The 16346-nt window shown below is 40.0% G+C and overlaps 1 protein-coding gene across 2 annotated transcripts in view; it reads right to left on the minus strand.

Moving 5' to 3' along the window:
• Positions 1 to 16346, minus strand: part of LOC114474216 (cyclin-dependent kinase-like 1) — a 65144-nt gene that overhangs the window by 36904 nt on the left and 11894 nt on the right. The window lies entirely within an intron of this gene.

A 16346-nucleotide genomic window follows, 5' to 3' on the forward strand; every position in this document is an offset into this window, starting at 1 on the left:
CGATTTTTTAGCAAATTAATTGGCCCATGTCAGCTTCCGTAGATTTCACTTTATTAGCAAACCTTCAACTTTTATAACGATAATGTGTTTTGAGTTTATTCTCGAATTTTCAAATTTAATCGCAACATTTGGACTTTTTTCTTGATTTGCTCAAAATTATTTTCTCCATCAAAATTGTCCCTAATTGTCTTCCTCTTGCACAGATCAGAGCATTGACAATGTCTCCTGGAGTTGGGACAGATGTAGCAGAATTGTTAAAGGTATGTTTCTTGCAGGTATGCTTCTTTTTTATAGCTGCAAAACTAAACGCAATCCTCTTGAATCCAAAGAGCTCCTGACATCCATCACGTCATTGGATACATTTGCCTGACAGGCGGATTAGCGAGCAGCAGCTCCACAATCAATCATTACGCAGCTGATTCAGACTAAAATAACACAACATGACACTGGTGAAAAGGAGCCAAGCTATTTGAATTAAAGACTGCGTGCAACATGTGGCCTTTAACATCAACTGAGCAGTGCACCAGATTAAAAGTTCACCAACTGCAGACTGAAAGATTCAGAGCACTCGGATTAAACTTACAGGAAACCGTATCAACATCTCACAATTACACTGAACATTTCAATACGTGGAAAGTTATTTTTTTTTAACCCTTTTGTAAATAGGGCTCTAGTTTTCAAGTTAACAGGAAGTTTTGTCAGTAGCACAGTGAAGGGTCTGAACATCTCTGAAATGTGGGAATGAAATGAAGTGTGTTTACGTGAGTTTTATGGATCAAATGAGCACATGTTGATATTCTACTTGGTCACTTTCTCACTTCAAATGTTTTCAGAACTTTCAAAGGTGGTGAATCAATCCCAAAATGTCCATATTTTCATGGCTGAGTTTATTCATAACTTCCTTTTATCGTGCGTTCACACCGACAGATCCTAGAGCGGTTAAAAAGCTCTAGAACCAATTTGATTGGATAGTCCACCTCGTTTGGGCAAAAAGGCAAATTCTACAGTGTTTGTTTCTGTCGGTCTCAGAGAGTTTACGATCAAGGTCTAGAGCAATTAGGAGTGCCGTGAACAACAACCGCACCCGGCACAAACTAAAAATAAAAGAGATTGTTTCTCACTGAAAATGCCAGTAGGCTAATAAATGAATCGAGTACATGGATTCAGGTTAAATGTCTGAAGAGAAGATTTCATTATACTGCAAGTCCTTTTTTACTAACTAGGTCAGCACCAACTCATTTCCTCCACAGGCTTGTAGTGACGCAACAATGTTATTTTGGATCTGTTGTCACGCACGTCTCTGGTGGAATTTGCCTCCTGGGAATCACTAGAGTATCCTCTGCATTCTTCTCCACCAGAATATCTGGGCTATTAGTCATTAGTTAAATATGCAAGAAGGTTGCAATGACTGGATGAAAGAAGGGGATCATACGTCCGGGTTTCCCAGGGACTCTGAACGCATCATGGGGAACACGTTAATTGAAATGTTTGAAACTCTGCTAACATTTGCTCTATCGGAGAGATTCATGCATTGCCTAAAAGCTAATGACTTGTTCTTTACAGCCAATGTCATGTCATTACAGTAATTTTACTCACACGTGATAGAATCATTAAAGATTCCGCTTTGTTTTGACGAAATTGTCACACACGAGGAAAAGAGTGGAAAATTCCAAGATGGATTGAAAGAGACCAAATGCTGGTGGATTTCATTAAAAAAAATACTGGATTCAAGAAAACGTTGAGTACTTTGAGTATGCCGAGGTCGGCCCAGGTGTCCTCTGTTTTGAAAATCTAAATATGGTCACCCTACATAAAGTTGCTCGTACAAAGGAAAGGAGGGAGTGACGATGCCTCAGCAGAGGAGCTAAAGAGCTGCATGTGGCTCAAGAGCCGCAGGTCCATGACTCCTGGACGAAGCAAATTAAAACAGAATCTGAAGGAAATGACAAAGTGTTTTGCTTAGTAAGTGGTAAGACATGCCATGTGTCCGGCAGGTGTGTGTGTGTGTTAACTCTGAACAGCTGATGACAGACTGAAGAGGAGCAGTATGTTGGGCTCAGTTTAAATCCAGAATTCCCAAAACAAGCAGCTCTGTTCTGGGCCTTTACCTGGAGCGATGCACCCTACACACACTTCACACCCCCACCCCTCTGCCTCTGTACTCAGGGGATTACTGTCAGCCCGACGAGGCTGAAGTGGGAATGAGCTGAGCAGGTTCAGACCCGTTGGCGAGGCCCAGACTTTAAGGACAGTGACTCCATGGAAAATTAAACACGTATACGCACACCACACACACGCTCATGAAAAACACTGAACTCAATGACACACACACAGCCATCCAATGCTTTTACGTAAGCTTTGTGCTTGTGTTGCTAACCATGTGACAGCGATCCGTGTGATCAGGTTCCACAGCGGGTCCAGTTACACACAGCAGTGTTTCTCAAATTTTTATCTTTATTTTATGTAGATCTCCATTAGCTTTAGTTGCAGCCGCTGGAGTCCACAGCCATTACAATTGTCTTATGAGTGCAGTATACAATTACATATAACACATCACAAAAACAACAACTAAAACAGTTTACAAAACAAAACTAAAACATCATTCATACAGTCAGACCTAGTTCCAACTAACAATTCCTCCAACATGTGGCTTTTAACATCAGATGACTGGTTATTTCAGCAATATACATTTAAAGTGATTTATCAATATACATATACATTTATAGATCATATAAAACTAATCAAAGTTACCCTAATTAATTGTATTCAGTAGCTTTGACTATACACCAATTAGATATTTGTTTTTAGTGTATTTTACAGCTGATTTAGGACCTGTTATCACATAGTGATGCTAACAGAAAGCTAACACAAGAGGAAGGTTAACTTTCATTAGGCTATTTATTTCAGGCTCAGTAAATGCGATTAATTGTAATTGAACTGTAGTGATAGAGAACATAATTTTACTTTCCTAGGATAAAAAATAATTGTAATTTAATTTTAATTGGAAAAAATGCTGATAACTAATCGTAACACAGCATGCAGGTTCAAAGGGGTTTTCCAGAAAGCGGGTTATGTTTAAACTGTACAGTATGATTGATACATCTGGATGTATAGATATTATAGTTTGAAAGATACGGTGGTGCACGAGGTAAGGAAGTGCTCTTGGGTCGGTGGTTTGAATCCAAGCTCAGTCATATTCTTTATGACGTCTTTTGTTGACGTCCAGACGACTCTAGTGACTACATTACATTAAAACTCAATATAAATGATGCAACTTCAAGCAACCGTCGCTGTCTTTATAGCCGCTGTAGTGGGAGGGCTGTACACTTCCCCAACTTACTGGGGCCAAATGAAAGTGGAATATTCCTTGAATGCACTTTTAAATTATAATTACATTTTGAGTGAACTCATCCTTTATAAACTCTGTAAGTTGTTCATTTAAACCGTAAGTACAAGTGGAGCTGTCTATGATAAGTGCTGTAAACCTACGACTGTAGAAGAAGTCATCAGCCCTCTCAGTGCAGCAGCCCTCCCAGCGATGCAGCCCCGCCTCCTCAGACATTTTATTCACATTATTCCATGGTCGTCACGTCACTGGCGTGATGAAGCGACCGAAAAGTGTGACTAATCACGGGCGATTTAAGCGACTATAGTTGCTGAAGTGGAGTTCTGTGTGAACACCTTTATAACAGGCTCATATTCCACAAAAACACTCTTCCGGGTGGTTGCCATGGTAGTTCGTGTTATATTTTCTCCATTGATGATTGCTTTCTATTGCGCTTGTGCACGTAAGTAACCCAAGGTTTATATACTCAGGGCTGATTGACCCATTTCATACCAGCTGTAATGGAATCAGATACCTAGAGTTTCCCATTGTGGAGTATGTTGACCCAGAGTTTATGGATGGACTCAGAGTTTGTTGAACCTCTTTTATGGAATACCCCTCAGGTCTGTTAAAAAGACAAACAAACAAACAAAGAAACACGACAGTTTGTTAAAATCTGCTTTGTTCTCTCTCCTCAAGACGAGTCAGAGTGATGTTTTGTGAGGGTTTATTATTGTAAACGGTGCCAAAAGAACAAAGAGCCAGGTGTTATTTTAACTGAGCCAATGAAAAATGAGAGTCAGAAGAAGTTTTTCCTCCAATGAAAACATGCCAGAGCTAAAAAAAGGAACACATAAAGTATCCTGTAAAAAAACGACAGATTAAAGATTCCTCGCTTACTTTCGCTGTAAAGTAAAGTACAGACAACAGGTATGAATGTGAAGAGGCTCATAAATCTATCATGACGTGAATGGAACAGTCCCAGAGGGAAGTAGAGTCCTTCTCTTAGTTTCTCGGCAGCTGCTTCCTCTGCTGCCTGCAGGCCTTTCCACGATCCTCAAACATGGGCGCCCGCAGAATTCCAAGGTCAAACAGGTGTTCGTTTACCGCCAACAGGATCCACGTGCCAGCATTATGTGACGGCGTGAGTAATCAGGAGAGCGTTCTGTTGTTGCTCTTCACTTTTGACATAATTGCTCCTTTAACTGCATCCACGTGCAGCCTTTAATCCGCACGCAGCTGCACAACTATAAATGTAATGAAGCTGGAAACGTTTGCTCCATTAAACACAACACATGCCACCAATGAACGCTGGTTACGATACGCAGGTTCATTACATTAAAGATGTTTCAGCAGAGACACAACAGCGGAGAGAAACACTGAGCTGATGTTTGCAAAGACAACAAACTTAAATAAATATGAACTAAAAAGGACAAACTACAAACCTAACAAACAGCCGTCCATTGACACCACATTTGTAAAATTCAAGACCCAATTTGAATTATTTGAATCCATCTTTCCTTATTTTACCATTTTTCTGCAACTACACAAAACTTCTTTTAATGCATTTTTGCTACATTACTCCCATTCTACATCAAATCTTAATGCCTTTTCTGCACATTTAAGACATTTTTCAGCACTTACAAACCACTTCCACCACTTTTCTACCTAATGTCATGTGTTGACCCATTATTGTCACTAATAACCTCTTTTCACCATATTTCAAGCTTATTTTTGCCAATTTAACCACATTCATAATTTGTCATGGCCATTATTTGCCACTTTAAACAAATTGTTCCTACTTTTTTCTGCCATTTTGAAGCCAATAGTGACACTTTGAATTTATCACTATTTTGGTCACGCTAATTTGCAACTTTTAACCAATTTCTGTGGTTTTTAAAATCCCATTTTAACCACATTTTCCACCATTTTTGGTCACTTTTAACCGATTTTATTTCTGATTCAAACAAGGATTTACATCTTTAAGATGACTATACACAATGGCGCAAAAAATAAACTTCCTGGATAACAGTGGATATTATTCAGACTTAATTGACAGTAAAGTAATTTAAACAGGGACTCATGATGAAACAGGAATTAAATAAAAATGGGTGACTTCACAAATGTTAGCAGAAAGTGCAGTAGTCAGACAAGGACCAAAATGAACCTTTTGGACTGTGAAACATGGTGGTGGCAGCATCATGTTGTGGGGTTGCTTTTCTTCAGCAGGGACTTGAAAACTGCTTCGAGATGATAGGCTGATTAATAGAACAAAATACAGGAAGACCTGCTACAGTCTGAAAAAGACATGAGACTGGGACGAAGGTTCACCATCCAGAACAACAACTCAACATACAGCCAGAGTTACAGTGGACTGGGCAAGACCAATTACCATCATTCTAATAACAGCTACATTTGTGGTTGTAATGTGTGAAAAAATGGAAAGGTTCAAGGGGTAGGGCTCTGTTTGTAAGCCAGTAAATTATACTGTAATATAATAGGAGAATAAGGGTTCTAAAGTAATTATGTCATGACATATTTAGTAAACTCGCTGGTTGTGTTGGGTTGTGGGAACCTTTGAAGGCCCAACATGTAGACGTGCACCTGAACTCTTCAGTCTTTGAACAAAGGAATGATGAGTCCTTCACTTTGTCCTTTGTTCACTCTAAAGTCATCTCTTTGAAGTGTATCAAAGACTTCAAATTGAAAACATGTTTTCTCTCTTTCTGAAAAGCAACATTAACTTTTGCCATGTGTTTATTTAAAGTGATACCAACTAATCATATGAAGGCTCTTAAGACCAGTGGTCTTCAAACTCCATTTTTTTTATTGATCCTATGTAATACTCTCATTTTCCAAGACACTGAATTTAGGGTTTTCATTATCTGTCAAAATTTCAAGAAATAAAGGCTTGAAATATTTCACTCTATGTGTCATGAGTCTATATCATATATGGATTTGACTTTCTGAAATAAGTGACAAAAAATATCGAACATTTGCAAGATATTCAATTTTTTTTAGATGTCCCTATATAACAGGATGCTGATTTACAGAAGAAGCTGTTGGTTTTTCATTAGTCAGCATCCTGTGAGATGCTATTCTGGGTTTTATCTCTTAACAACATCTGTGACATTAGCAATTATCAGTGTGCTGTCATTAGAAGTAAAGCAGCGTAGGAGCAGTGGTGGTGACTGGGACCTTAATAACACAGCCTGATGTCCGACAAACACACAGCTGCAGCAGAGCTTTGTTGCTCCAGCTGCTGAATCTGCATCCAAACTCACACATACACACTTACCCTACAGTACACACTTATTTTGTGTCTTTTTTCTTTCTTATTTCTAATTTATAGGTAGATTATTACGTATTAGTTTTTCAGAATAATTTATTTTTCTGGTTATGTTTCTGTTTTTCAGGCAATTTTTTTTCTTCTGTTTTTCTGAGTAATTTTTTTCTGTTTTTCGGAAGAAAAAAAATTCTGTTTTTCGTGCAAATGTTTTTTCTGAATTATCGAGATACTCGCAAAGTCTTCATGTGCCTGCGTAAAGTTCATAGACTTGTAATGTCATCAATAATATGGATTCAAGATAGAACCACCTCCTAGTGTCTTAAGCAAAGTTGAAATTACTGTGTCAGCCTATTGTATTGCTGAGTCGTGGTTATCAGGAGCTAATGAAGGGAGTGTAGATAACTGGATGAACGAGGAAAGTGGAAATTTAATATCTCACACACACATACGTGACACACACACACACGTGACACAGACACACATGGTTTGGTTGACAGAAATTTGAATGTAAAATGTCCTTGTTAGCAGTGAAAATTGTTAAAAATAAGCTAATCGTATAAGGAAGGTTCATTTCCTCTCCACCAGACGTTGCTAATACCCTTTTTGTCAGTAGCTAAACTATGTCTTAAAGCTGAAAGATCAAAGGCCGAAGAAAGCTCTCGAAACCTCTTCAAAGTGAAAACTACAAAGGGAAAGTATGATAAACCACACAAGAGTCTGAGAGCGATTACTAAGTACTGTTTGCCATGGTGTGACTCACTCTCTGGACCCAGTCAGAAAAGTTTCCTAAAAAAGGGAAAAGTACCAATTACATCTGTGGATGGGCTGTTTTCACAGTACCACCCCCCATTTCCTTCCTCCTCAGAGTTGCTCCCTCTTTTTGGACGCAGAGGGACAGAATGGCCCCTGTAAACGCTTACCATCTCCCTGGGTAGTAAACACAGGACGGGATCTGGATCTGGACTTTCAAAGACAACAATGAGAAAGTGGAGCTACACCCAAAGGAGAGGCAGTCCCAGAATAGCAGTTTGATCTCACAGCTGAGATGTCCCACGGGGTGCTGGGGACGGTCTTCAGAGAGACGATGCTTTGGCCCCTCACACAGAACAACCACTGCAGATCTGCTCTGACTCTGACTTCCTTAAATCAAGCCTAATCTTTTAGATGAATATATCACACTGCACTCTGACCCATCGTAGTGACTTTTTCCCTCCAAAAAGTACTTAGTAACAAATTGTTTCTGATGTCTAGTTACTCTTCTGTGCACTCCCATCCAGTCATGTGTAGCGTAATAAACCGCCAACAGAACTATAAAGCTCCATTCCACAAGGTTGGAAAGTTAGCAAGACCTCCTCTAAGCTCCACCCTCTCATCCTCCGTCCAAAGCCACGCCCCCACAAGCTTTAACACTTCACTCTTCAGCACATTTTGGAATGTGGACAAGACCAGACATGAAGGCATCTAATTGGTTCTTTCCATTCGGACCAGATGGCAGGGATTGGTCAGTTTGTGCAGACTCCAGCTGTTACAGACGTCTGATTGTTTTCCTTCTTTTTTCTGAATAAATAATTTTAGCACCTTTTTGACACGTTTAGCGCCTGTTTGCACTCGTTTAGCACCTGCAACATGCCTGCAGGCTCTTTGTAATGTAATTATGTTAAACAATAAATGTATAAGATTACCTTCACATTTACTCATATTTCAGCTTTAACTTACAGACGTGCCAGTCTATATGATCTACCTGTGTTTAGTAAGAACCTTTTCAGGCGTACTGGTAGTTTTCCGTGTTTGTAACCCTTGATTATTTAATACTTGTCATCCATTCATACACATCGATGCAATAAAAAAGGGAACAAAACTGCTGCTAAATGCACAACAAATCATTTTTAAAAACATGAATATCCTGTTGTTCCCAAAGCGTCTCTTCTCACTGGATGGATGGGGAGGTGTGAGGACTAGGAGGATCAGCTTTGTATGAGGTCTGGTTTGAATTAGTCTACCATGATCTGAGGCCTCCTGTGCAGTGGAGCTGTCAGCTATATTGATGTGAGTGAGAAAGTGCTCCTCCGCTGAGTCCGTCCCTCCCAACGAGCTCCTAATTCCCCAATGAACAACACATTCCTGCTTCCTTATGTTTATGACGCCATCCTTTGAAATGCACGTGTTAGCTGTGCACAAGCGTGTGTGCTGGTGTGTCATATGGAAGGACACATGAACGCTCCTGCAGGACACTGTTGATGCCTGACGCACCTGAGCAGGTAGGATGAAGGCAAACATCTGTGTGACAGCTTTGAGCAGAGACATCAGGCCAATAGAGAGAAGGAGAGGGAGTAAATAAAAGCGGAGGGTGGAGAGAAAGAGATGAGTCATCAACAAACTGGGATGCACTCGTTTGGATGGGGAGAGGTGGGTGGGGACTGGGTGTTGAGACAAAGAAAAACAAATGAGATCTTTCTCTAATTAAAGCAGCCCTAAAGGAGAGGGTGGAGGTCAAAATGCTGAGTCATACTTTTACACCCATTTCCGGCAAAATAGGAGGGAATTTATGAAACCATTTGCTTTCTTGTTGCACTATAAAAGCCTCTTTTCTATCAAAATGTCCCAGAACCTTTTAGTTTGAGGCTGTTATCTCCTCTGTGTTTGTGTTAGCGTGTTTTTAATTCCCGCTAACACGCACATGTGACGTATGACAATCCTGGTCCTTGTTTTCTATTCTAAAAATGGAGAACCAGTTGGTATAAACCTCTGCTGTGGAGATTACAAACCATGAGTCGCTAACTATTGGCCACATGTGGACCCGGAAGCCGCCTCATACGCCCCTGGATCCATGTCCTCAGACTTTAAGTCTGAGCTTAGTCTTTGTAGTAAAGTTGAACCAATCAGGGATAATTCAACGCTCATTCGAGAGCTGCATGTTTCTCACGTTTGATTTAAATTTCAACCAGCAAAACCAGTCCATCACACGTTTTGACTCATTTTACCTTACGGAGCGTTTCCATTGGCAGTATCGGCTCTACACGGCTCCGCACTCCTCGCTTTTGGGACCCAATACTGTGTTTCCAGTGGTTCCATTGAGCATCAACCTGACACACAAAACTGCCAAACTCCACAGATTGCACTTTTCTGCTGCCATCCTCACAAGATCGCCAACAAAAATCAATGGTGGCCAAATGCTTCATCTCTGTGCGTGAGTCGATGACTACGCTGTAATGATTCTCAGACCCAATCAGTGTCTACTTTGAGCCTACGTCACATTTTCAGACCAGGGAACCTCAACAAAGGAGGTACTAAAAAAAGCAGCAGCAGGTACCAGCAGGAGGTTCTTTTTCCCAGTGTAAACGCGCAAAAAGAGAGTAGAGCCGAGCCGAGTAGAGCCAATATCGCCAGTGGAAACGCGCCATTAATTGGGTGGCCAAAGAGACGGAAACGTCAATTCTCACACAAAACTTGAAATTTTCCTTCAATATCAACAATTTCGTCTCCTGAAATGAAAATATCTATATGAAAAAACCCTCACTAAAATGTTTTTGGACAATATCCAAACAATAGTTCACTCAATTAACCATGTTAAGAAATGTTGGCACGATTTTGGCAGGGTTTAAAAGCCAGTAATGACATTTGATTTTGTAAAAGTGTAAACTGATTTGAAAATTACATGGAAAGTCTTCGCTTCACTTGAGGCAAAGTGAGACCCACACTTTAGAGAGGACCAGAATTCACCCCAGACATCGACTGAGCTTTCACACCACGGCAAATGGACCAGAACTGTCCGAGAAAACGAAGCCTGGTGCAGAGCAACGAGTGGGGAGAAACTCATTGCCGATTGGATTTCCGATTGTCCCTAGAACTAATCTTGTCACCAGAGCCGCTTCAGTCATGTTCGGTGTGAACATACCTTTAGTTCCAAAACTATTTAAGCAAACAAGTGTGTGTTGAACACATGCTGACCAAAAATGAAACCTTCACATGTAGGCACTAATCTAAACCAGGCTAGCTTAGCATCAGTGCTGAATCACAAAGAAATAAAAGAGAAATTCTCCAGAGCTTCTCACACAACAATCGCCCGAAGGAGCAAAACTTTCATTTGGACTGATCCGCTCGTCGCTGACACAGAGGGAGATCATAGAGGCTGATAAAACGCCACCTGATGACCACATGTGACCTCAGCTCTGAGTGTTGTCTCTTTGATAAAGCAAGCATCTGCAGCACCTTAATGTGATGCTGCCCCCTCCCTACCAGCTCTGACCACCCAGGAGTCCAGGATGTGAACTAATGCATTACAGTGAGGAATTAAACTCCCTGTAGATTGCTGTTCTTTTTTCCCCCGTGAAGCTGTGTGATGTGCGATGAGTCTGGGAGGCACCCGGTGGTCTGCCAGCAGTCATACGCAAACTGACAGGAAAGTCTAACAGCAAGAGCAACAGGATGAGGAAACTCTCCCCCACAACATCCTGCACGGCCAGCATTTCCCCATATTTTTCAGACACTACGCAGTGTTATTAATATCATCGGCCCTTAAAGATGCTCCTGACATAGAAAAGTTCTACAGTGTCGATTATTAAAACGCTTCCCTGACAAACCAATATCGTCAAACACTCATACCACGATGTTTATCTGCTGTCTCACCACATCCAGTCAATTTGTTTTTCTTAACACGCTCCTTTCTCTGGTGTGTTTGCAGCCGACCTATTAATGCCTTCCTTCCTTTAGAAGTCCCAGTCATCCACTGGTTCAGAGCGTGTGTACTGAGACACCGTGACTCACTGGGGATGCAGGACTGTGGGAAACCATGAGCCGCCTTCATAAACCATCATTGCTCATAAACAGTAGGAGAAAAAAAGTCTATGATGTAAAATAAACCAGCTGCCACAACATGTCGCGGCTACCGCTAACTGGCGCGAGAGCAAAATAACCACACAGCCAGATGAAAAGGCCCCTCTGCTCCTGAGCCGCCGTCTGCTTTGATCGATAATCCAGGGATTGTTCTTGTTTTTATGTGCTCTGACGGCAGGATGGGGGTTACCGTCACACTGCAGAGCCACTGAAGGATGGGGGCGCACAGCTTGGACCCCCCGCTCTAAACTGGCTGATAGACACTGCTATCATATATTCAGATATGATGTCAGATATTTTGCGGCCTTCCAACTGTTTTAGTGTGGCCCCAAAAACAATTATACAATATACAAAATGACAAAAAAATACACAAAATGTTGGCAAAAATTCAGAAAATGACTCCAAAAGCACACAAAATTAGAACAAAAACATTTTTAAATGACAGAAAAATACACAAAACAATAACAAAAACAAACAAAATTACTATAGAACACAAAAAACTAAATAAATACTCAAAATGACAACAATGATGCATAAAGGGGCTCTAATAACCTACAAAGTAACAACAAAAATACACCAAATGACACCAAAAACACATAAAATATAAAATAAAAATAAGTCCAGAAAAAATACACCAAATGATCCCCCAAAAAACAAGCTGTTCCAAAATTGCATAAGATGACAGCGAAAGCACACGAAAATTACTCCAAAGACATACAAAAAATTATTCAACATACACAAAAACAACATAAATGTGAAAAATACAATATATAAAAAAAAAATTGATACTAGGAAGCACAATCGATTATAAAAATCGGCAGTCAAAAAATACGATAAATTGTGAAATCGTTTTTTTCCCCAACCCTTATAAACATGTGTGTTTGTTTCCACCAATACTTGAACCCAGAGGTGGAATGAACTCCTGAAAGATCTTGTTTGTCTGTGTTTGCTTTTAGAAGGTATGTGCTCTGCTAACAATCATTTAAAGAAGAGCAGCTTCAGCCGCAAATATTCCAAAAATCTGCAGCTCATCCCATAAACACTTCTCTCCCCTTTTGATGTGACAAACAGCAGAAAACCTTCTCACACTCCCTGACCTATCTGCATTCCTCCACAGCAGATTCTCTCCTCCTCGGACTTCGCTCAATTTGCTTAAATTTTCTCATTTCCTGTTTGGGGTGTGTATCCCATCCCTTGTTCTCGTGCCGGACACACATCAAACACTCTGAGGCGAGGCGGAGAGAGGAGGACACAATAAAAGCATAGAAATGAGGCAGCGATGGCAAAAATAGATACTGAAGTCAGTTCACCAGGGTTGTGCTTCAAGAGAATTGTGAGCAATGTGTGGATAAAGGCCTGGTTGGCATCAATGACCTAATAACAGCTTTATCACGGTTTTAGTAATGTTTGCAAATCTAATTTTGGTAGCTTCAGAGCAAAGAAAGCCCCCCATGATCTTCAAAGCTAGAAACGGCTCTGACCACCCGATTTACCCGGGACAGTCCCGGTTTTCAAAGTTACGTCCCGTATCTCGGTTGATTTCCCCCAAACCATTGATTTGTCCTGTTTTTCCCAAGTTCAGACCCGTTTGTCCCGTTTATTAATAAATAAATGTCTGTTGCCGCTGACAAAAGACCCTGAAAGAAGAAGTGCATTTTGCTTAAAAACATGATCTCTGTGGCCTGTCAATCACAACGGTTGCCATGGTAGTGATTATAAACCAAATAAAAAGCACAAAAGTCTTTCACGCATTTGCAACTCGATGCTGATTGGTCGATGGCATTAACAATATTACTCGTTTGCTTCCTCTCATGATTTCTCCTTCAACATGACAAAAAGAAAAACACATTTTTTTCTTTATTCAAAACAATCTTATCTTAACTTAAAATGTAGCTTTTGATTGATGGCCACTTTAAATTTGGTTCAGCTGTTGCAATAATACATTTCATCCAAAAAGAAGAAGATAAAAAATGTAATTTATGTTACCCCCTTTTTTTAAATAAAAAACAAAAGCATATGCAAATAGTTTATTTTCAAAAACTGCTGAAAATCTGTCTCGTGATGCCATAACTTCTGACACTATAATCAATAAAGATTGAATAATTGATCAGTTTTAGTCCTTGAGCTACATGGTTTATTTGTTATCAAGGATTAGGACTGTTCTTTGTAGTTTCATGAGAGACGCTGTGAGATGTGTGGGCGTCGACATGGTGTCTCTGATAATGTCGTGGGCTGGTCTGGACACAAAATGTCAGGGCTGGATTTTTGTCCCAGTTCACCCCTGGATGCAGCCAAGAGCTGAGTTCCTACCACAGACGTGCTTTTAGACCTTTATCTCATTTCTAAGGAATCTGGGCTGCTCTCACTTCCAATGGTAGTAACTTTTTTTATTCCTGGTAATTATCTGTTCAGTCCGCCATTTTCTAAATAACCCTTTACAAGGCCAATGGAGCCAGTGGACTGGAGGAGGTCTGTGTGAAAGAGCAGTAAAACAACTGGCTCCCATAGTAGACCTGCTTAGTGGGTGTGTGTGTGTGTGTGTGTGTGTGTGTGTGTGTGTGTGTGTGTGTGTGGCAAACACAGAACTCGCTGAATTCTTTAATGCGTTCTAACACTTTCAACAAGGGGAAAAAATGCTCTCATGGTTTATTCCACAGCAACTATAATTAAAACAGGCCTAACGAGACTGTTTAGGCCGAGCTACCGGACTCAAAACCACTCACTTTGTTCTTCTTCTTCTTGTTGTGTACACTAGTTAAAATCGCTACTCCTCTGTTATTCATCAACAGATCTGGCTGAAATTTGGTAGGTAGGTTTTTGATTTGGGGCCCGGGGGCCCACCCCCCATTTCCGGTCATTTCCAAATTTATGGAAACATAGTCATGTGATATGTCGTTTCAAAGGTAATTCAATATAGATTACCATTATGCCATAGTCATTGAGTGATTCCATGTCATTTCAACAAACTTTCAGGACATCCACCACTTTGGTCTCGTTTTTCTGATGCAATGGTTATTATATTTTTATGTTACTAGTGCAACACAGCATTTAGTCGACCAAAAAAAAAAAAAAAAAAAGTGACAAATTATTTGTTTCGGCGTTTTGTGTCGCTGATTTGCTTTTAAACAGACCATTTATGATATGAACCTTATTCCAGCTTTGACCAGAACCCGACAAAACAAAAGTGAAACCTACAGGTCTGACAGACATTAGGTATTTATATCAGAGACCGACCTGAAAACGGCAATTAAAACCTACTTTCTTCCTCATACAAAAAACATATTTACGTTTGTTTTAGTGGTAAACCTGCTTTTATTAACAAACTGTTTGGGAAACAAACGCACGTCAAACACAGGTATGTAGAGCGCCTGCGGCACTAGAGACAGCAGTGGATCTATTTATATAATATAAATATAAGGATAATCCATGTTCTTGTGCAGAAAAATGATTGATTTAACAGTGGATGTTTGTCATTTGTTCCCTCTCTGATCTGGTCTGAGGACAGCACACTGCGCAGCTTGTTGCAGCGCAGCACGCGCTCACACAAAGCTGTTGCTGGACATAGAATCATGTTTAGGCATTAAATACATTATATTGATATTTAATCCTTATCATCTATATAAGTGCATTGAATTTTTTTTTACGGTATTGAAACTGATACCATTGCTCGTCGACCAATGAAAATCTCGGTCGACCACGACGGCATCGACCAATTAGTCGACTAAACGACCAAAGTTGGCAGCCCTAAAAAATGTAGTAAAAAACATGCATTATATATGTATAAAAAGCTTTGTTTTGCTAAAAAACAATCACACGTAAACGACAGGTTACTGTTAAACTGCTGAAACTCTTTTGACTCCTCAAACATGGAGTATGAGGAGGAGTTGTTTACCTTGTCTATCCACTGCAGTGATAAGGAGATTATTTATTATCTTTATCTGCCTGTGAGTGTGTGTGCGCTGATGTTGGTGAGCGTTTACATTCCTTCATCACATTTATTTATTTAATGGAAGGGTTTGACCTGAAGGTAACAACTGTATTCACACTGAAACACACAAACACTCCAGGTTAACAGTCCAACATGCACACACACACACACACACACGAGGGGGAGAAAATGAGTGTTTTTATTCTGGAAACTTGCCGTATGCATTTTCCACTTGCATTTAATTTCCATGGCCTCGCTTTGCTGTTAAACGCTGCTTGTTTTACACACTTTTAGACTTTTAGGAGTCAACACAAGTTGCCACTAATTAAATAGCTCATAAAACAAAAGTTGATTAAATATTTAGGAACCAAATCAACGCAAGCATATGTATGCGACTTACACAATGTGTCCACAAGAGGCAGCACTGAGTTAACACGTTCAGGCAACGCATTTAAACATCGTTTAAAAGATGGTGAAAAATGTGCATTTCAAGAAACCAACTAAATACAGTAAAAAGTCTTTTACAGCTCTCAAACTGTCATAAAAAACAATTTGATTCAGATTGAAACAGAAATGAATAATAATAAAACTAAGACTGCAGAAGTTGTGGACTGTTAGCGTTAAGATGGATCCTCAGTACAAAGATGGCTCAAACTGAAGTATATCCTCTAATCCAGTGTTTCTCAAATGGGGTACGTGTACCTTTAACGTTACCCGTTAGCACTAGAGGGGGTACTTGAGAGAGAGAGATAAAGAGAGAGTCAGTCTTGGTCCCACACCAGCCGTGAGATGATAAAAACTATAGAAATGAATCTATTCAGGAGCCACTAAATCTGTTTTTCAACCTTGGGGTCAGGACCCCATGAGGGGTCGCCTGAAATTTCTGAAAAATTAAGATACATTTTTTAAATGTTTCAATTCTTTCTTTTTCTTTTTTTTTTTTAAATAAAACAACACAATCTTAAACAACT

The sequence above is a fragment of the Gouania willdenowi genome, chromosome 13 (assembly GCF_900634775.1).
Source record: "Gouania willdenowi chromosome 13, fGouWil2.1, whole genome shotgun sequence".
Taxonomy (NCBI): Eukaryota; Metazoa; Chordata; class Actinopteri; order Blenniiformes; family Gobiesocidae; genus Gouania; species Gouania willdenowi.